The following is a 22,673-nucleotide window of genomic DNA, read 5'->3' on the forward strand; positions in this document are numbered from 1 at the left end:
TGGCTATTCTATTACTGCTAGATTCTTATGCTTCAAAATTACATTGGGAGGTATTTTTCTGTGATTACAGAAGTCATTTGCTTTCATTACTTGGCCTGCATGCACTTGAGTTGTTTCCATACGAGTAAAATGAATATTGACAGCAACGTTCATATACCTGAGTGACCAAGGTCATTTCTAAAGAGCCCTGAAGTGTACATGGCTAAATTCTGAGATTTTGATTCAATAAGTCTGGGGTGGGCGTGAGTGTCTATATAGTAACATTTCAGAAGAGATTTTTAAAGATGGTCTTATAACTGGAGGCTATTACTAGGCATCATGAGCACCTTAAAAAAAGATATTTTGCCTTATTGTTGAAGAGGGGGTGATGATAGTAAAATTGGGTTGGGGAAGGAAATAATTTGTAAATGAGGTGAATGGAGAAGGACTATAAATTGACCAGTTCATATACTGGTTAATTATCCCTTTAATCAAAGATAATAAACTTTGCCCGGTGTGGCTCAATGGTTGAGTGTTGGCTTATGAACCAGGAGGTCACGGTTTGATTCCCAGTTGTGCACACGCCCAGGTTGCAGGCTTGAACCCCAGTAGGGGGCGTGCAGGAGGCAGCCAAACCATGATTCTCTCTCATCATTGATGTTTCTGTCTCTATCACCCTCTCCCTTCCTTTCTAACATCAATAAAATTATATTTAAAAATAATAATAAACTTCAATGTCTATATTATTTTTCAGTGCTCTATATTCCTGCCACTTTGTACTAAGTACAAAATAGCATGAGTCGGTGTCAAGAGAAGAGAGAGAAAAATAAAGGAAAGGACATAGAAGGGAACCAACAAGAATTAACAAATGCTTCTCTTTGACAACCACATGTATTTCTTATTTTGCCTTCTAGTGAACTCACAGTTTCTGAAATTGTGTTTAAAAAGACGTAGGACTAATTTTTTTCCTTGATAATAAAACCCCACTGTGCTGCCAGTTAATTTACTGAGTTCTTTTATAACGAAGGCCAGAAGCCCTGTCTTTTAAATGTATTTCTATCTGCAAATGCTGCAGTTTCAGAAAGGCACTTAAGACGTAGGGGGAGCTTGCTTATTCATTCATTTATGTCCGTGCAAAGGAATAAACTTAGCATTCTTATTTATCTAAAGGGCACTTAATATTAAATATTCTGAACAATAAAATGAGTGTTTGGTTCAGTTTTTCCATAGTTTCACCCCCAAAAACTTAGCTATATTTACTTGCGTAAATTCACTAAATTGTTTTCCGTTGCCAACCTGATCTGTTAGGCTCTAGCTGCAAGCCAATACTTTGTTTACCCTGTAATGCATGGACAGAAAATATGCAATTGTAGAATGTTAAATTTCCATACACTCAAATCATAGCTTAACCCAACTTAAAAAAATATATTCCTAATTCATTAGCGTGATTTAAAGAAAGAAGTGTATAGTTAGAGAGAAAAGGAACCAAGATGAAAAGCATTTAAGTCAATTTCACTATCGTGAATCAGAATGATTCTGCCCACTTAGGTTGGTCTATTATTTCTCTCTCATGAATGTGCAAAGTTGGATTATTCCCATTCTGTTACCTTTTCTCTCCCCAAAATAGATTTAGTTTTTAATAATGCATTTCTTTCCTATAGAAAGTTTTTCAATGTTGATTTTTTTTTTCATTCAGACTTATCCCTACACTAGTTCATTGCAATTCACTTCAACAAAAGTGATTGTCCCTCTCTGTGTAGATTACATGCTAAGTGGTTAGGATACAATGATGGGTATAATGAAGTCCCTGTCCCAAAGAAGCTTGCATTCTAGCGAGAAATATAGCCACGCCAACGTATTAGTTCAGTTTTGTGAGAGAAAGGCATACCTGTGGAAGCACAGAGGCAGCTTAGTTATTGGAATTGGAATGAGCAAGAAAAGTGAGCAGCAAGCCAAAGGCAGGCTCCTGAAAAGTACACATTTTAAGGGGCAAAGGAGCTCACCAACAGGCAGAATAAATGATCAAGAGAAAGGATTAGATCAGAAGAGAAAAATGCCATAGAGTGAATGAGGAAAGAGTTTTAATGAAGGAGGGATAGCTCAATCATGTCAAATATCATAGAGAATTTCTTCCAGACAGACTTTCACTGTTCACAGGTTGTGGCAATATGGATGCTATTAATAACTCCTTACTAAAAGACTGTCGCCACCACCTCCTGCCCCCCACTGTTAGAGACATGGTATAGATTCAAGTTGGGATACAATTTAAGACAACAGCCTGACAGGTGTGTGCTCATTGATGTTGACTAATCCTTCAAAAAGCTGAGTCAGGCAGGAAGGAAAATAAAAAATCATGGGTGATACTGTCTATATGAAGACAGACTCAGAACTCAGTCTGTCAAATGCTGCAGGGGAAATGATCTTGTAATTCCCTCCTGAGCTGGTCTCCAAACAGTGATGAAAATATTTATATGGACAAGTAGACTTTTTGGGCAGTGTTGACGGAAGAGGGAGGGGAGAGGAGAAGGAAGAGGACGAGGGGGCCTCCATGCTTTAGCTCTTTGCTGGCTCTAATCGAGGGAGTGCCTCCCTCTGGCACCTCAATCATCATTGCAGCCTCGGGACAGAGAAGGGAGGGGACACACATCAGAGTTTGGGGCATGAGGAAAGGACACCTGATCCAGAAAAACTTCTCACCGAGGAAAAATTCAGGACAAGCAGCAAACCATCATCCTGATGGTTGATGATGCGGACATGAGGGAGAAAGGTCCTTGGACTACCTTAGACTTCTCTTTATAGTCTTTATTTTTCCCATACAAGTTGAATTATGTCCATTCATGGATCTTTTCTAACTTATCTTGGTATCTTAAATGTTTTTATAGGAGAAGAAGGTGAATAGATGTTGTTTAGTACATTTTTTATAGCTGTGATTAAAATACTTACCTCTGTGTTAATAGAATGTTACTCTTAAATTAATTTACCTTGCATATTGTCATTAATACAATACCTTATGGTAGAATATTGGATAGATAAATTAGCAATTATTTTTTATTTTTTTATTGATTTCAGAGAGGAAGGGAAAGAGAGAGAGAAACATCAATGATGAGAGAGAATCATTGCTTAGTTGCCTCCTGCATGCCCTACACTGGGGATTGAGCCAGCAACCCAGGTATGTGCCCTTGACTAGAAACGAACCCAGGACCCTTCAGTCCGCAGACTGACACTCTATCCACTGAGCCAAACTGGCTAGGGCAATTAGCAATTATTTTAAAGGATTTTATTTTAAATCCTTAAAAATTAAGCCTTGTTGAAGTTAAGTCTCTTCTGATATAAGAATGGTTGACATTAACCAACCTTTAACCAAAGAACAGTCAATAATATCTATTTTAAAAAAGACAAATACCACTGTGTCTTAAGGAAATTATAATAAACTAGAGGCCCGGTGCATGAAATTCGTGCACAATGGGGAGGGGGTTCCTTAGCCCAGCCTGCACCCTCTCCAATCTGGGATCTTTCTTGCAAACCAGGACAGCTAGCTCCTAACCACTCACCTGCCTGCCTGCCCTAACCACTCTGCCTGCCTGCCTGATCCCCTGACTGCTCTCCCCGGCTGGCCTGATGGCCTCAACTGCCTCTGCCTCGGCCCCCGCCACTGTGGCTTTGTCTGAAAGGATATCTGGAAGACATCCGGTCTAATTAGCATATTACCCTTTTATTAGTATAGATAGGCATTACTGATTGAGTGCTCATTATTTCCTAAGCACTTTTTTACACTTCTACTTAATAATTATCATAATCATCATGATAACCTGAGATAGATACTAATTTATCTCAATTTATAAAAGAAGTAATGAAAACACAGTGTAGCCAAAAAACATACTCAAGTCCTTGAGACTGAAAATCAGTGGAGTGAAATCCAAGCTATAATTTAGCTCCAAAGCCTACTGGAAATAAAGCAATGTCTCAATAGACTTAAACACCTGGCTATTATAAATAAAATTAATTCGAGGCTGCATACTGGTAATGTTCACTCAAAAAGAATATGCAGGCCTGAAGGCCAGAGACCTAGCAGAGCTGAAAGTCTGCAGGCTGGAGACCGAAGACCAGCTGGTATTTCCCTCTGCGTCTGAAGACAGAGAGAGACCAATGTTCCATCTCAGCTTTTCTGTTGTATTCAGATGTTCTACTGATTGGAGGAGTCCCACCCCCTGCTGGGAGGGCACTGGGCTTTACTGGTAAGTAGTCTACTGATTCAAGTGTTCACCTTAGGAAGAAACACTCTCACAGACACACCCAGAATAACGTTTGGGCAAGTGTCCAGGGCACTCTGTGGCCTAGTCAAGTCGCACATAAAATTAACCATCAAAAAGGGTAATATTCATTTGTTTAATTTCAGGTAAAAATAATCGTGGGATATGCTAACACCGTCTTCTTGTACGCCAAGGAAACATCTTGAGTTTATCAGACTTTAGAAACCTATACACCAGGTTGGTTTGCTGCCCGACAGGTGTAGAAGTAGAGATCTTGACAGTCTTATTGAAGAAGTAGGGGGCAGAGTAGTTGACAAAAATAGTAATTGGAAATTAATAAATATTAACAGCTTTGAAAGCTTGGAAAAAGGTAGAAAAAAGATGTCAGTTTCCTCATTGCATGAGGGAAAACAATGATGTGAATAATTTTTCATATATAATAAAAATAGATTATGGTATTGGAGATAGCGCAGAGAATATGAAACGTAGAAAAAAACAATCTGCAGAGTTATTTAGTCTAGATTGGAAAGTTTGGGCAATAACCTGACCTACAGGAAAAGGGTGAGGGACCGTAATTACTTGAAAAAGTGGTACTAGGGATGCTAGGTACCTTAAATGAATCTCATCATTCATGTTCCGTGGGTTCCTTTAAAGTGTGGCGCCCATTAATTAAGATGTCACTGAACACAGAAGAGCAAAATAAATTAAAGGCAGTGGGGTCAGTGGATAAAAGGTAAGCTAGGCTAGGAAAAGGAGCACACACACACAAAAAAACACAGAAAATACAATATAGAGGGAAAATATAAAGTAAAAGAGACCTATCAAAAAGAGATTATAACTTACACGAACATAGTTAAAATAAACATGAAATAATAGTGCTTTTAGGCAAAGTATTGATGCAAGTAGCCTTAATCTATCATTGGGACTATTTGATATTGGACCTACCATGCACTCAGTTGAGCAGAGAATTATATTAAGTATTGTGGAGAACTAAAAGATGTAGAATATTTTATTTTGGCTCTCAGAACTTTTTTATTTCAGATAATTAGAATAAAACTGAAGCATCACATACATAATTAGAATATAATTAGGTCATCGGTAGTAGTGGCTGAGTATGTAGAGTATCCAATTAGGAGGGAGTTAATTTGTGAAAAGGAAATTATTTAGCTAAGATGGGGAGAAGGTAGCCAAGAGGAGGGGGTAGAAGTTTTGGCATAGGGCTGTCATTCTGAGTATAAGACAGGGTCAGTAGAATACATGAGACAGTTTATCATTGACATGTGCCTACATCCAGCATATAGTTCAGGTTCAGCAATTAGGAAGAAAGATTCCTTTGGGGCTGGCAACATGAATTAGACTTTAGACTAAAGAACAAGGGTCAATGTTTTCTCATCTCTCACCAGCTGAGTATTGGAATTCCTGTGCTTGTGGGGGTCACCAGACATACATAAAAGGAAAAAATTTATTATTAAAGAAAATTATGGCCCAGCTGTTAGGTTTAATGGTAGATTGAGTACAGTGGAAGAGAGAATATACTGATTTGGGGATCAGATTAAAATGCCTCCCATTAATCATGGAAACTTTTACAGAGTGGAATGTATAGAAAGTGGATGGTATTGATGATGGATTAGAAGATAAAGGAAACATTCTAATTGGTGTGAAGTGGGTCCTAGAAAGGAGAATGGAGGCAACGGAGATAGAGATAAAGGTAGACCCCATGGGGAAGCATGTTAAGAGAACAGACTCCCTCCTAATTAGATACTCTGCATACTCAGCTACTACTTCCCATGACCTAATTATAATCTAATTATGTATGTGACTACAACAACAAAAACATTGTCTATGTGTCCTTAATTTTTTAACAGCACAAATTACAAGGATGTAAAAACCAAGATAATATGTAATTTTATAGAATAGTGAACGGAGGGGAGGGAGGGAGGAAGGGAAAGAAAAGAGTATCAAACAGAAGGCCATGAAACAAGAGAAGGAAGGTAGTGACAGACCTAAAGAACTGTACAAAGTAATGTGCTATTCTTTTTCTTTCTTTATCTCTCCCCTCACCACCACTCTCTAATTTCTGTTGGATTCATATGCCTGGATCATTCTTCTGTTTCTCTGAAGATCATCTCGCTGTCATTGATTTTGTTTTTCCTGGCAAAGATGAATGTGCCTTTCATAGTTTCTAGTTCAGAATCACAACTAGCGTGTCTGAACCACAGTCCTAACTGATAAGAAAACAGGCCTTATTGGCCCAACTGTGGCTGTGGCGTGGGGTCCAGTGTCCTGCTGCCCGGTCAGCAGTGCTTAGAAGAGCTGAGTCCCAGGAGGACCTGACATTTCTCTGTAAAGGAAATGTGAGAACGGGAAGGAAATGATGGCCAAAGATCTCTCATAGAGAAACAATATTTTGCAGTTTTGATAGATCTTTATTGTATAAGTACAAATGTTAAATAAATAATGTAGCATCTCCATTTTTAAAAAACAAGTGCTTCTTTAAAACAGTTCGTTGAGAAAATTTGAATTTCACTTTCTGAGAAAATTTTACTTGGCATTTTATGGTGTAGCTATTTATCTTATCATGTCTTATATTCTATGGATGTTATAACTAACTAGAGGCCTAGTACACGGATTCGTGCATCGGTGGGCTCCCTTGACCTGGCCTGCGCCCTCTCCCAATCCGGGACCCCTGGGGGGATGTTGGAGAACCGGTTTCGGCCCTATCCCCGCAGGCCCAATCCAGACAGGAGGGAGCCCAATCCTGCGCATTGAGTGTCTGTCCTTTGGTGATCAGTGCGCATCATAGCAACTGGTCGACCAGTCGTTTGGTCGTTCAGTCACTTAGTGTTTTATATATATAGATATGAATGCTAGCCATCATCTTTAATCCTGGCCTTCATTAAAGAAATGCAGAACAGTTTAGAGTTTGCATGTGTGTTCATACAAGTGTAATGCTTCAGAACACATTAATACCTCTTTTATATATGCTATGTATATTTAAATAAATCTGTGCAGAAAATATTCAGCAAAAACACTAATGTTAACAAAAAGACTGCTGAATTCCTTGAGTTATTCCTGACCTAAAATGGATTCTTTAGAAGCAAAATTATATATGCTTTTTGAATGTTAGCTGAGGAATTCAAAAATGTCCTTAATGAAAAATTGTTTCATCACTGTTTCGCCACCATAAATGTTCCTGTTAATATTATTTTCAGCCCATCAGTCTCCATATTTATTTATTTATGTTTGGCTAAGCAAGGGTGACGGATTAAGGGTGCTAGCAGGAGATGTTTTCCTTCTGAAATTTAATTAGTTTGACTTTAACTCAAGAAAAGAGACTCGGCTGGCTATCGCTCCTCCTTGGATTCCTGGCTAATTAAGGTTCCGAGGGAGCCTTTTAAAATTGTTAAAAAGCTGAGGCCCCTTTAGACACCGCCAACATCCCCGTAAAGGAGTGCAGGCGACTTCCCAGCTCACATGCCTCCTGGATGCTGTGCCTGTGGAAAATGAGGCAGGGTGTGCCAGCTACTTAGCTCCGCCCCTTCCCCCTTTTTCTTCTCTCTCTCTCTCTCTGATGCTTTGCAGTGCATCAACATTTGACATGTAGTGCTGTGCTACGCTAACACCTGTCTTGATAACACCTGTAATCGCCCTGTGGGGCCCCCTCCTCCGGGGCGTCGCTGCCATTGCCTTTTGGTGCGGGTGCTTTCGGAGCCCTCGTTCTGATGCTGCTGACACTCCTGTGAAGCAGCACGTGGACGTGACTGCCCACGCTTCCTCCTTCCAGGCACCGGCAGCTCCATCGTGCGGACCTGCCCAGCTCTGAGACAGGGCATTCCCCAGAGCGGGTGTTTACGCGTGAGACTTGTTCAAGAAATAAAAAGATTTGCTGCCCATGATTAACCCTACCCTGTCATAAAATCTCATAAAACAAGGCTTACTCAGTCTTCACATGTACATTTTAGGGTATGGAGTTTTCTTGAATAGAAGTCTCTGGTTTCCCCCTTGGGAAATAATAGTGATGATCTCTATAGCAAAGATAAAAACATAACTGCGGTCTCTCTCTCGCTCCCCCCGCCCCCCCCCCCACCGTCTCCTCCCCCTCTGCCCTCCTCTCTCTCTTCCTTCCTCCCTCTCTCCCTCCTTCACAGTTCTGCTCTGGGCTGTGGTACCTGCTTCCTCTCTTAGGGCATGGATAATGACTCTGCGTCTTTGTACATGCGCACGCTCCTGTCCAGTGATGCACACCATGACTGGAAATTGATTTATATGAGAAGCTTTCCTTTCCCCCATGTGCTCTGCAGGACAGGGCGGTGGCTATGACATGGAGATGTTATCTCTCTCTCTCTCTCTCTCTCTCTCTCTCTGAACTCGCCACACGGGCTGCATTCTCTCTGGGAGGGCACTCAGCTCCCAGTTCATAAGCTAACACATTAGCAAGGAGGCTGTAAATCCCTGTCTGGCGGGGGAAGTCATTTCTGCGGAGAGTGACACCTGGAAACCATGGTTAATGTTTCCGCAATGAAAATGCCAATATATCCTCTGGGAAAGACAATCAAGCTGTCCCAGAGAACGCTGGCCAGGACCTTTGCTGATTTATAACTCCGCGGAAATCACTACCTTACTCGTGGTGGAGGGACACGGGCCGAGGAGCGGGTTCATAAACGCTGTTTAATCCAGTGGCCCAGCCTCAGTGTCAGCCCCAAATCAACGCGTCATATTTCACTTCAGGGTTTGTGTGAAGAATAGGCTTCCCAGATAACAGGGCTACTGTGGGAGTCAGTGGTTGCAATTATATAATGTGTGCGCAGGGGATTTTATGAGCAGAGGCCAAAAACACCTTGTGTAAGACTTTTTATTGTTTTTGGAGCATAATTTCTTTGCATGAGATAGAAAGGCTATTCACAATGGCTTAACTGCAGAGAGAGAACATTTTATTCACCAAATCAGAAAAAGGGAGAGGCCAGGTAGGTGGCTGGCCATAGGGGGACCAGAACCGGAGACTTAAACTTCCTTCTCTCTCTGCCATATCACCAGCCTTTCACTCTGTGAGTTAGCGCAGATCTGAGATCGGAGCTAAAACTTCCTATGGATTTTCATCCAATTAAAGGAAAAAGACAAACAGCTCTTTCCTCCCATGTCCAGTTTTTTAAAACCCCCGTGAAGATTTCTATTAGTTCAGTCTGGATCATTCCCCACCCCCCAGCCCCCCCTGGCAAGAGTGTCTACAAGATGTTTTGATACATAAAGAAAAACTGGTCACACAAAATCATAAATGTTCCACACACAGTCTAGTGCAAAAAAAAATTAATTGACCATTTGCAATGATTGATTTAAGAAATAGGATTTGTCCCTGGTCGGCGTGCTCAGTGGTTGAGCATCAACCTAAGAACCAGGAGAGGTCACTGGTTGGATTCCCGGTCAGGGCACCTGCCGGGTTGCAGGCTCCATCTCCAGTAGGGGGTGTGCAGGAGGCAGCCAATCGATGTTTCACTCTCATGCATGTTTCTATCTCTCTCTCCATCTCCCTTCCTCTCTCTCTCAAATCAATTTTTTTAAAAAAACATAATAAAATATGTAAAATAAAGAACATTTTATTATTAAGCAGTTTATGTGTTACTCAACAATGAATGGCCAAACTACTGATACATTCTGCTGCAAACGTGTAAGTTCTTCATCTTCACCTAGATTTCTCGAGCTGAAAGCCAGCTTACTAGAGGGAGTGAGTTAAAAATAAGTAAGCTAATCACAGCTCTACCTTAGTTACATTGGCTTGGTAATATTGATTGATGATGCTAACTAAGACTAATGACTCATTACTGATTGATGATCATCTGAGTCTCGTAGTTGCAGTTTCTTAGAATTGTGAGATCTGCCTACATATATACATGGATCCTTTTTTGTGTAGCAGTAAATGTAGATTTCTAAATAGTGGAGTAGCAAAGACTCATTTGAAGTAATTTTTAGGTAATATTTGAGATGTTGACATGCGTCGTTGATAAAGACCAAGTTGGAAAATGAAGATGGCATTTGGGATTTGTTCTTCTTAAACATGTCATCTTGTTAAATTGAAAGTGTAATCCATATTAAAGAGCTTATTTTGAAAGCTATAGAGGTATAGATGGAAATGCTAATTCCTGGTGTAATAATATGATTTTCATTAGAAAAGCTACAGGAAATAGAATTTTGAGGAAAGATATAATTATGAGAAAATTTAAATTTGGTGTAAATTTTCTTCTTTATGGCTCCCAAACCAATTACTTAAAACTCAGTTACTGTGTTATGTAGGGTAGTCCACAGGAGAAAAATGCTTTTGAGAAAAAGTTCCATGGTATAAACTTATGTGTAAAATTACTTGTCCAGGTGTTAAATTTTGCAAAACAGTATTTTGCTACATATTAATAGTTTCATTCAGCCTCAAATAAATATGTAATGTTCCCATTGTCATTAAGAAAATTAATAGAAATAACAAAGCGGTCCAATTTGCTTTCCACTAGAAATAGAGCAAGAGGAGAAATCTATAGGAAACAAAGGAAAAGAAGGAAGGCTTTTAGTGATCGAACAAAATTGTAGAAAGTTTAGGAATGAAGACAATCAGCATAAATTGGTAAGATACTGTGAAAGTTTGCTTGTTAGTGAGAAAAAGGGCAACAAAAAAGTAAAATAAATAATAGAATTACTTGATTCACTAACATAAAACATAGTAAATCATAAAAATAATGACTTCAAGATATTGGGAAGGTCATAGATAGAATTTTAATTCCATATGACTGCTATTTTGAGTAGTTTTTTAAATTTCTTTGGTAGTTCCGATAATTAGAATATGTAACTCATGTACCATTCTCTCATTTAATATATTACGGTGTTAAGTGGTGTCTAGAATAGAGGGTGCACTGAGCAGAAATATGTGAAAATGTTTCAAATAAAAAAGTAACATGCACCCTAGCTGGTTTGGCTCAGTGGATAGAGTGTCGGCCTGCGGACTGAAAGGTCCTGGGTTTGATTCCAGCCAAGGGCACGTACCTGGGTTTCGGGCTCAATCCCCAGTGCGGGGTGTGTAGGAGGCAGCCAATCAATGATTCTCTCTCATTGATATTTCTATCTCTCTCTCCCTCTCCCTTCCTCTTGGAAATCAATAAAATAAATATACTTTTAAGAAGTAACATGATGATAAGCTTTAATCAACATGACTCAAAAAGGATCAGATAAAATGTTCTTTCCATGGAAATCTGTAGAACTAAAATATTAATAGAAGGGATACTTCTTTCCTATTCCTGTACCTAATATACTCATCAAAATGAGGAATTATTGTTTAAGGCCACCTTTTATTTCATTTTTTGTATGCTTCATTATTTTTTTTTGTTGGACCATCATTTGTTTTAATCATTATGAAAAGATCTCTACAACCAAGAACATGCTGCTTAGTAAAACCTACAGGAACTCATTAATCTGTTTAGTTTTTGTGTTTGTTGTTTTTGTTTTTTTTCTGCAAAAAGCTTTATTGTTTCCTTTAGTCCAGTGCATGGGAGAGGGCTCCAGGGTGGTTAAAAGAATGACTGGTAGTTTTGGGAAGAGGCTCAGGTAAAAGCCAGTGGGATGCAGAGTGGCCTCTGGGCTCCAAAGGCTCCTAGTCGTGCTTGAGGGGGAGTCTTTCGAAGAGATACTCGCCCACCCAGCCTGGGGGGCAGCCAGCCTGCGGATGTTAGTTAGATGGTCACCCATCTTCTTGATCACTTTGACCTCCTCATCCAGGAAGTGGTTCTCCAGGAAGTCGCAGAGATGAGGGTCTGCACAGGTAGAACCCAGGGCATGCAGCTCCAAAAGGACCTGGTTCAGGCTCCTCTTAAAGGCCAGGGCGGCTTCCCTGGCTCCCTGAGCTTTGCCCCACTTGTCTTGGAAAGGTTTCTGCATGTCCTGGAAGAGAATGCAGCTGCCTTGCTTGTTTTGCAACTTTAAGAGATGCTCAGCGCCCTGTTGCTTCTTCTCCACCAACTGGTGGAAGAAGTGGCCACGCTCCCAAGAGACACATCATCGTGGTTGAAACAGTAGCCCAGAGAGAGGTAGGTGTGCAAGGCTGCAGATGCAGGATGGCCAGGCGATTGACCGCAGCCTCCACTTCAGTGGACTAATTCTGAGGAATTTGGGAGCTCATGGCTGTTGGCAATAAGGAGTTTAAGGTAGAAAAAACCCGGTGTGTTGGCTGGTCTGGGAGGAGGTTCTGAAGGTGGTGACTGGATGAGAGGCAGGAGAGAGGCCGGAGGCTGGAAGAAGGGGTGTCCCTGGGTCTGTTCGTCCAAACACTGGAAGCTGGAGACAGATCCCGGACCACCGAGTGCACTGCCGGGTTTTTTTTTGTTGTTTTTTTTTTTAAAGCAAGTTCTTGAGGAACTGGAAATCTAGATCAAAGGTCACTTCACATTAAGTGTATTCCATTGAGTTAAAAGTGCAGGGGCTGATCAATTATACAATTCTTGATGGTCAAACAGAGCAGGCCTTGTTCATCTAAACATCCATGAGAAAATTGCCCTAGGCCTCCATCTACCCATAGTATGCCTGCCAGGCTGCGATTTCTTGTAAATCATCAACACAATGGAACAAAGGAGGGTTAGCAGATCTTGTTAGTATATTTATGAATGCAAAGACATTCAATTACAATACTTGTGCCCCTACTGTCAACATATTTTAGTACAATAGAACAAGAATAAGCATGATCATTGATGTAAATGTCAAAGAATGTTTGGAGTCTGTCATCTGTAAAATGATGATGGCCTAGAATATCTTATCTGTTTAGGTGAGATCAGTCTTTATTGTATTGAAAAAGTCTTACTGTCTCATAAAGAGGTTTCTTGCTTTTGTTGGGACTGTGAGATGTAGGCCTGAGGAGATCAAAAGTAAAAACCCATCACCTGTGAGTCCCAGGATGGTCCCACCAGATGCCATCCTTTGAGTTTGAGATGTAATACAAAACATTTCAAATCCTAAAATCCTAATGGAAACGCCTACATAATACAGATAAGCTCTGTCGTTGCCAGCTTTTCTTTGTTTAGTTTTGTTTTTTAAATTCCAGTAAAGGTGTCCATGATGTTACCAAGGCCTCAGAGAGAACAGAGAGGGCCAGCGATGCACTGGCTGTGGAGCACCAGGAAGCCACAGTGTTGGCATAAATTACATCATAGTGATCACAGTTATTAACCGAATAACCTAACTGAGATCAACCCAAAATAGAAAGAAATTTATTTATTTCATTTATTTATATGTTTTTGTTGATTTCATAGAGGAAGGGAGAGGGAGAGAAAGATAGAAACATCCATGGAAAATCATTGGTTGGCTGCCTCCTGCATGCCCCATACTGCCCGCAACCCCATGCATATGCTCTGATAGGGAATTGAACTGTGACTTCCTGGTTCATAGGTTGACGCTCAACCACTGAGCCACGCCAGCCAGGTGAAAGAAATTTATTATTGACTAGAGGTCCGATGCATGAAATTTGTGCATGGGTAGCGTCCCTAGGCCTGGCTGGCAATCAGGGCCAATCAGGGCCTTCTGGCTGCTGACTGGGGCCTTCCTTTGTTCTGTGCTTCCCCTGGTGGTCAGCGCAGGTCATAGGGAGCGATCGGTCTCCCAGTTGAACACCTGTGGGGACAATTTGCATATTAGGCTTTTATATAGAGAGATAAATGAGGGGGAAAGAGATCAAGGTGTGATAAGGGAAGCCTCAGGCCTGGAATTGATTTCTTGCCAGTATTTGACCCACTTGGGAATTCTTAGACATTTCTTTTCTGGCTTCCTACAGTTTTCCTGCTTTTTTCTTTGTACCTACTAAAGGAATTTCCCCTGAATTTCCATCCCAAATCCAAAACCTTCAATTGAAGGAGGCAGAGCAGAAATTGCTGGAAGATTGGAACACTCAGTCCTTCATTCAGAATTTACAGAAATTCTGTAAATTCTGGTATTGGCAGAAATTCAGAAATTTTCATTTCTTTTAAAATTAACTCATGATTCTTGGTTCTCTGCCAATTGCACTTCAGGGCCAGGAATTTGGGAAAGAGGTGGGGAGAGCAATAAAAATTAATATTGCTCCATATGCCAGAAGTCTAAAAGAGCCCACAGTGTAACAAACTAAATTAAACAAAAATTGGAGCAATGGCTGTAAGAAAATATGTCAAACTCCCAGAGTAGATTTTTTAGAAGAAAAAAAATGTTCATTTCTACACATATCACTGCAACTCACCACTGTGTAAGGACCCTGCCTTCCGTTGGTGAATGCTAGCTGCTTCTGTATTCAACTGGTACATTTTTATAAGAGTACTAGAAGTCTGGTGCCCGAATGTGTGCACAGGTGGGGTCCCTCGGCCTGGCTGGCAATTGGGGCTGTCTCACCCAGTTCAGATCAAGACCGCAGGAGGTTGGCCGGCTGTGGGAGGTTGGCTGTGAGAGCACACTGACCACCAGGGGGCAGCTCCTGCATTGATCGTCTGCTCCCTGGTGTTCAGTGCATGTCATAGCAACTGGTTGACAGGTGGTTCGGTCGTAACAGTTGCTCAGGCTTTTATATAGAGAGATTTCCCTGTATATCTACACTATATCTTCTTTCATGTAAGGAAACATAAGTCTTCCCATCAAATTTCCTTTGACTTCTCTGTTTTGAATTATCTGTCACCATTGACACCGACAATTTTCAAACCTTCTTCATCTCAAGGCACACACAAACTAATTACTAAAATTCTGTGACACACCAAAATATGTAATATTTTGCCGATTTGACCAAAAAAAGGTATAATTTGGATTCATTCATACCAGTTATTGTTGTGTTGGCTGTTGTCATTTTTCTTTTTACAGTCTAAGAGCAAATTGGTCAGTGCCCCTGACTAAATAGTCAGGTATTGCATGGTTTAAAAATGCTTGCAGCACACCTGTTGAAAATCACTGCTCTGTACTTTCAGACTCGGCAGAAATAGTTACATGTCAGTGTTCAGACATGCATCATGGCACCTCAACATTAAATCATTACAGAACTAGCCTCCTGGATAGTATATGTCAGCTTCTCCCTAACATTGCTAACCATACAGGATTATGATTCCATTACATGTTCAACGCTTATGGAAGGTTTATTTACGAATTATCATGCACATAAAATGTCGGTGTGATTTTATAAACAAAATAGTTGGTATGGATCATTTTTATACATAGTTTGGTGTCCAGAATACAAAGTAAGTCATCACAATCTTATCAGAATTCAGAAATGGGAAGACAGACAAGCCCACCATGACAGGGGCGTGCGTTTTTGGTTATAAATAATTAAAACTATACGGTACTTTGTATGTGTATTTTCTTCTTGTGTTTGATAGCCAAGAAGCTCAGAATAAAATTCTCTTTTTCTTTCTTAGCATAGATGTTCAATCAAATGTACTTTTCTATCCCCTCCACATTTTAATATGTAGTTCCCGGATCTTAATTTCACTGTGGGGTTTGGTTTTTGTCACCCATAATTATATTACAAATCAAATAAAATATTTTTTAGAATTATGAAAGCTACATATTTTTAAAGTAACATAATGATTCCCATTTCTGTTTTCACAGTGCACTGTGGTTAATAGGGTAAAGAGATAGATGATAACGGAAGGTAGAAAAAGATTGCATTTTGTAAAGGTAGAATTTTTGTTAACCTATTTCTGCAAATAAGTAGGAGATGATAGAAGTTTTTTGTGTGGATATGAGTGGAAAATTGTTAATTGGTAATAACCAGTGGAAATTGCTGCATATTAGAAAAAGTGTGGTTGGCATCATGAAAAGCAATTTGTGATCTTATTCTATCACCAGTCCTCTGAGATAAGGGTGACAGCTGGATAGTCAAAGAGAAAGGACACGAGGAATCCTGTCCAATGTTTTCTTGTGCATTTTGGGGGGTTTTTTGTGTGTGTTGTGTGTGTGTGTGTTTTGTTGTGGTTTTCTTTGTTTGTTTTGCTTAAGGGATCAAAACAAATTACTGTCATTGAGAATAGTAGGTAAAGTCTGGGGTAGGGGCTATTAAAGGAGAATAAATAGAGGAAATGACAGAAATCAATGCCATTGTCAACAATTTTCACAGGTAATAAGAGCTAGTCACATAATACCATACGCCAGTGCTAACAAGGTATCTGCACTCATTTTGTGGTTTAATATTTACACATCAGCCAAGAAAAACATCTATGTTGTTAACAAGAAGAGAAGCAAAACATCCTTAGATATTGGGGGCGGGGGATGGGGGGAGCGAAAAGCTTGAGATGGTAGAAAAAGGCCGCTCTGGTGTTTTACAATGGTGATTGGACTGTCATTCGCATTATAATTATCATCATTTCCACTGGCTGGAAATTAGAGTTGAGGTTGCATGTATCCGGAGATATTGTCACAATTATATAATTTTCAAATAATAAAAATATGTCATACACAAACATTTACATTCTGAAATCTAATTTCCCTCTTTTTTGAACCCTTTATGATGCCTGCATTCCTTGCTCAAAGCGGGTGAGGAGCTACATATGGAAGCCACAGCCCCCAGACAGGTGCCCCGAGGCTGAGCTTTAATCCCAAGAGGAGAGAATTCGGGCCCCACTCACACCTCAGCACAGCACAGGGCGCCTGTAGTATAGCTGTAGGCTGCTGCAGACATTTGGGGGAGCATGTTGGTTAATCTCTCTCTCTCTCTCTCTCTCTCTCTCTCTCTCTCTCTCTCTCTCTCTCTGTGTGTGTGTGTGTGTGTGTGAGTGTGTGTGTGTGATTTCCTTATTTCTATCCTGTGGCTTGTCTATTTTTGTAAGAGTGTTTTTCACACAGAGCAAGCTTTTAAATTTTCATGAAGTCCAACTTACTCTTGTTCATGTTTCCTTAGGCATGGGTTGTGCATAACAATTTTCTTTCAAAGAACCCAGAATGGCCCAGCTGGTGTTGCTCAGTGGTTGAGCGTTGACCTATGAACTAGGACAGCCGTGAGCAAACTATGGCCCGCGGGCCAGATCCGGCCCGTTTGAAAAGACTAAAACTAAAAAAAAAAAGACCGTACCCTTTTATGTAATGATGTTTACTTTGAATTTATATTAGTTCACACAAACACTCCATCCATGCTTTTGTTCCGGCCCTCCGGTCCAGTTTAAGAACCCATTGTGGCCCTCGAGTCAAAAAGTTTTCCCACCCCTGATAGGAGGTCATGGTTTAATTCACAGTCAGGGCACATGACTGGGTTGTGAGCCCAACCCCAGTGTGGGGCGGGCAGGAGGCAGCTGATCGATGATTCTCTCTTATCATTGATGTTTCTTTTTCTGTCCCTCTTCATTCCTCTCTGAAATCCATAAAAATATATATTTTAAAAAAGAGCACAGAATGGAAAGGGGACAATAGCTGCAGGGTGGGAAAACCTGACCAAAGGTGCTTCCCCCATAGGCGAGTCATGTGGGCACGTGCGCTGGGCCTGCACCCTGAGGAGCATGCCCCTAGTGGCCTCTGGGGTCCGACTCCAAAATCTCTCCCACCCTACTCTGACCATGAGTGAGACCTTATACACATCGCCGTTGAGGGGTTTTCTACACAATACCTGACAGAAACTTTCCAAAACTGCCAAGATCATCAAAAGAAAAGAAAGGACTTTTTTTTTTAATTTAAGAAACTGCCACAGCCCAGCAGGGCCTAAAGAGCCATGACAGTTCTATATTCTGTGGGATCTTGGATGGGATCCTAGAAGAGAAAAAAATGCATTTAGTAAAATCGCAGGGAAGAGGAATAAAGGATGGTCTTCAGTTACAGAAATGTGTCAAGCCTGGGTCATTAATGATGACGAATGTGCCATTCTTAGGTAAGATGAGGAAATTAAGTGAAACTCTATTGAAGGCATATGGGGACTGTGTGTACAGCAGCCAATACCACAATAGCCGTCCAGTGTGAATGAATCAAAATTATCCCCATTTTTTATTTGTTTTTTTGCCAGAGCAGAAAAAAAAGTATAACATATTTTGGTGTAACATAGAATTTTAGTAACTAGTTTATGTGTCATGAGATGAGAAAGGTGGAAAATCACTGTCTTCGTGTCCAACAGGGTAGGAAAATAGGGCAGAGCATGTACCTTGAGCAACATTCTCAGCTCACGTAGGCATCAGCCGATTGGCCTCCACAAAGCTCCCTTCATCCAGCCAACCCTTCTGCGTGGGTCTGCAGGCCTCGCTGTGTTGTTTCTCATCACTGGGCATTTTTCATTGCAGAATCTATTAAATGAAAATCGCCAGGATTTATTTCTAGAAGACGCAAAGTTTTTACTGCTATGTGTTCGAGTTAGAGCAGAAAATAGGACTAAAGTGATGCAATTGTACCACAGATTTTCTTTTGATGACGATATTATCCATGGTACTTCATTCACTTTCAGGAGATGCTATGTGACCCAGGCACTAGCATGGATTCTTCTGTAATACTTCTTCCTAAGAAAAAAAATAAAACCAGCAAAATAGAAGGTAAAAATCTGAAATGTGTACATTTGTAAATATATACACAGTTTTACATCGTATTATATATTACATACATTTATATAAATATTACATGCAAGTATTTTGTCAGGCCAAATTAAAAAACAAACAAACAATACAAAACATTGTTTTTTAAAGAATATATATTTTTTTATTTCAGAGAGGAAGGGAGAGGGAGAGATAGAATCATCAATGATGAGAGAGAATCATTGATTGGCTGCCTCCTGCACACCCCCAACTGGGGATCGAGCCTGCAACCCAGGCATGTGCCCTTGACTGGAATCAAACCTGGGACCGTACGGTCCGCAGTCTGACGCTATATCCACTGAGCCAAACCAGCTAGGGTAATACAAAACATTCTTAAGTTTAAAAGGGAATAAATGCCAAGCGTAAAAATCATTAATTAATGGAGAGATAGAGCATTTTTTCAAGGGATATGTAAACAGGAGAAATGGCTGGCATTCACCACCTGCTGGCCACCGGCAGCTCTACTGTAATCCTCAAACTGAGCCTGTTTTTCTCTTCTGCGTTCAATAATGAAGCTGTTCGCCAGAGCCTCCCTGGCATTTTACCTTTATTAGGCAGCTCTGTCCACAGCAAACAATACGGTGCTCACTCAATTCCAGAAGCTCACCTCTTTATTCCTTTCATTCTGAGTTGTCTGCTCATTGTTCAGTTCCATAAGGAAAGACCTAAATGTCATGAAAGAATCGAAGGAAGAGCTGTTGAACAAACATTACTTGAGTAATAAAAAGAAGTGCTTAAACTCAGGGCACAAAACAAAAATAAGAGGTATTAATAAACTATTTTTACAATACAACTTTTTGAATGACGCAGACATACTTCCTCATGATATATATAAATTTCCTCTAGACATTTTACTTTTTGCCATAAGAAAAAAAATATATGACCTAATCAAAAACCAGAAAGCAAATTATGAAGTAGGGATTTATTTTCTCCAATCATATAGAGCATTTTACTGCTATAGATTCCATGTGAAATTCTCAATTCCCCCCCCCAATATGTATATGTTTACATATCTGTGTACACATTTGCACATTGTAAGCCTGTAAACAATTTCATAAATAGCAGATTAACCACTTCAGAAGGCATGCTACCAGGACATGATCTGGGGGTCAGAGCCAGAAATAACGGCTATTCGCCGGGGAATGGAGCTGGTGTCTGCTGGGTCGTTAGGCATTGTGATGGGAGCAGGAACTGCTTTGCGTGGTTTCATGTTCCACACAATACACCCCCATCTCACCTCGTTCAGACGTGAGCTACATCGCTGCTTTTGTCAGATCTGATACCAGTGGACATGTCAGCTTTGCCCAGAGCTCAGCCAACACTTAGAACTACTGTCACATTGTCCTCTTTTCCGCATTTGCTGCATCCCGCTGCACAGGGGAGAGCGGCAGCTGTGCCATTGTTGTCTCATCAGAACAGGACAGAAAGCCAGACGAGGGACAGAAAAAGTGTGACTTGGTCGTGATAGAGTTTCTGGAGGTTTTGTTACTATATAATAGAATTGAAAAGACTTTACGTTTTATAGGATATAGTTTCTATTTGGGATGGATTCTCTGTTAAAGGAATAGCCAAATGGCTGGGTTACTATAGCAGATTTGACATGATTTCTGGGACACTTGAGCGTGTAGGCATTCCTGTTATCACTTTGTTACATCGTGTTGTAATTATTAATTTACATATTGTCTTCCAGTTATCTGTCATCTACAAAAGGGACAGGAATCCTGTGTTGGCTACCATGAGCATAGTCTCCAAAGTACAGCACACACTCAAAATGTTTTAAAACGGTGAATGCTGAATTAGATTCAATCAGTTATTCTTTTGAGGGGTATTATTTTTAGCAGTAAGAACAGCCTGGCCAGCATACTTCAGTGGTTGAACATTGGCCCAGGAACCAGGAGGTCATGGTTCGATTCCCCGTCAGGGCACATGCCCAGGTTGTACACTCGATCCCCAATACGGGGCATGCAGGAGGCAGCCAATCATTGATTCTCATCATTGATGTTTCTATGTCTCTTCCTCTCTTTTCCTCTCTAAAATCAATAAAAACATATTTTTTTAAAAAGAATAAGAACATTAATATGACTTGCAGAAGTGGTTCAAAGTTGTTGTTTTTTTTTCAGTTTTAAAGGGAAAATGACAATGATTCCCATTGGTATATGTCAGCCCTTCAACAAATTCAACAAAATGCACCTCTGCCTTTGTCTTATTCAAATTATTTTTCACAGTTAACTAGGCATGAATCTGAAATGCTAATGAATTAATTTCAGCTGTCAGGACAGACTCTTCTTCCACTATCCAGCTGCCGGGGTGGAGTTCATCTCCTGGCAGAACAAACTGGAAGCCCTACTTCGGCACAGTTGCTCAAATGCCTTTTAGTTACTTCATGCCTTTGGCCATTGTTATGGTGTGCAGAGTTCAGGATGCACATTATATTTGGGGCTCACCCCTCTTTGTGCTCTAGTCCGAACTCAAAATCAATAGATCTGGGCATAATAGATTTTGTTTCCAATTCCTACCACTAAAACAATTAAGTCTGGAAACAACACACTTGGTGAAAATGCTAATCCCGTAACCTGAGGACGTACACAGGTGACCAGGTTGCACTGCAGGCACTGCGCAGGGTCCTGCCATTTGTCAGTCTCATGAGGCTGATTCTCCTGTGTCTGTCTGGCTGCTGTTTCATGACTTGGCTCAATCATTGGTGAGAGGCTATGCTATGCCAGCAACCGTGGTGGCTATTAACATTCAACCACAAGTAAAATCCAAGCTTGTAGTGGAAGAGAGACAAGTAAATAGTCGCTAAGGATATAGACCATCCTGAAGAATTGATATGTTCTCCCAATATACCTGAGACCCATCAACTCCTTTCCCTGTTTACTGACGTCATTGTTTCTCCATGCAGACTGTGCCGGACCTGAAATGCTAACCTGGAGCCGAGCAGTTTCTTTTGGCCCGACCAGTTTTTCTTCCCTACACATTTTAGCTGGAGTTATATTTTAAACAGGCAAATCTGAAAACTTCATGCAACCGTCAAACTCTCCAAATGATTTCTCATTGTCTTTGGAGAAGCTTCTAAGTCATGTGCATGTACTGTAGGCTCTTAGACTGTTTGCCTCTGGCTCCCTCTTCAATCTCATCCTCTCATACCCGTGCATTTGTCTCCTGTGCCCAAGCCACTTAGGACTTTTCTCTGCTCCAGGCTTACGCAGAGTTGCTTCTCACATCTGGACCATGCCAGGTGCTACCGCCCCCCCCCCCCCACCGCCTCATAGGGTTGTTGGGAGGCTCTGAGGTTTCCATGGGGTAAAGGATAGACACGGAGTAAATGCCATCAGATGATGCTCATTAAATATTATTTTTGGTCCCTTCTATCCATCCTGTCAGTATGGCATAGTCAGGGTCTTCTGGGTAATTATTTGGAAAGTAAATCACTCATTGGCATGGGGCAGGAGGAAATGATAGACGACAGGGGTAGTGAATGAGAAGCAAGGTGTAAATACAGTTCTTGCTTAGGAAAATGGATGCTGCTTTGTTGGGCCCACGTTCTATTTTTTTTTTTTTTACCCATTATTCCTTCTAAAAATTTTAATCAACCTCATTGGTTCAAAGGTTGCATTGAATACATTATTCTAAGGGCACTACATGAAGATCTCACCTTTTTACAATTCTGAACTAAGTTTGTTAAACACGTGTAATGTATAACAATTACCAAAAATAAAAATTCTAGCCATTGCCTTCTCTTAAAATGTCTTATTCTCTTTTACAATGCATTTAGATATGAGAATCATCTTGAGTTTCAAATTTAATTCCTACCAGAAAAATCTTTCAGGTTCTTCTTGTTCATTCAAAGTATCTAAAGAGGCTAAAGCCATTAACCCCGTATCAGACTTTGTTTCAGGTCTAATTGAATGGGAAGGAATATTACAGGTTTGTC

The 22,673-nt window shown here is 40.5% G+C and overlaps 1 long non-coding RNA gene across 1 annotated transcript in view; it reads left to right on the forward strand.

Moving 5' to 3' along the window:
• LOC118672681 overlaps positions 1 to 22,433 on the forward strand; it is a 48,405-nt gene extending 25,972 nt beyond the window's left edge. Inside the window, exon 3 of the long non-coding RNA XR_004973175.1 lies at positions 21,642 to 22,433. This is a non-coding gene — a long non-coding RNA (uncharacterized LOC118672681). The remainder of the gene's footprint in view (positions 1 to 21,641) is intronic.
• Positions 22,434 to 22,673: the final 240 nt, after the last annotated feature.

This window comes from Myotis myotis, unplaced genomic scaffold (genome assembly GCF_014108235.1).
Source record: "Myotis myotis isolate mMyoMyo1 unplaced genomic scaffold, mMyoMyo1.p scaffold_m19_p_18, whole genome shotgun sequence".
Taxonomy (NCBI): Eukaryota; Metazoa; Chordata; class Mammalia; order Chiroptera; family Vespertilionidae; genus Myotis; species Myotis myotis.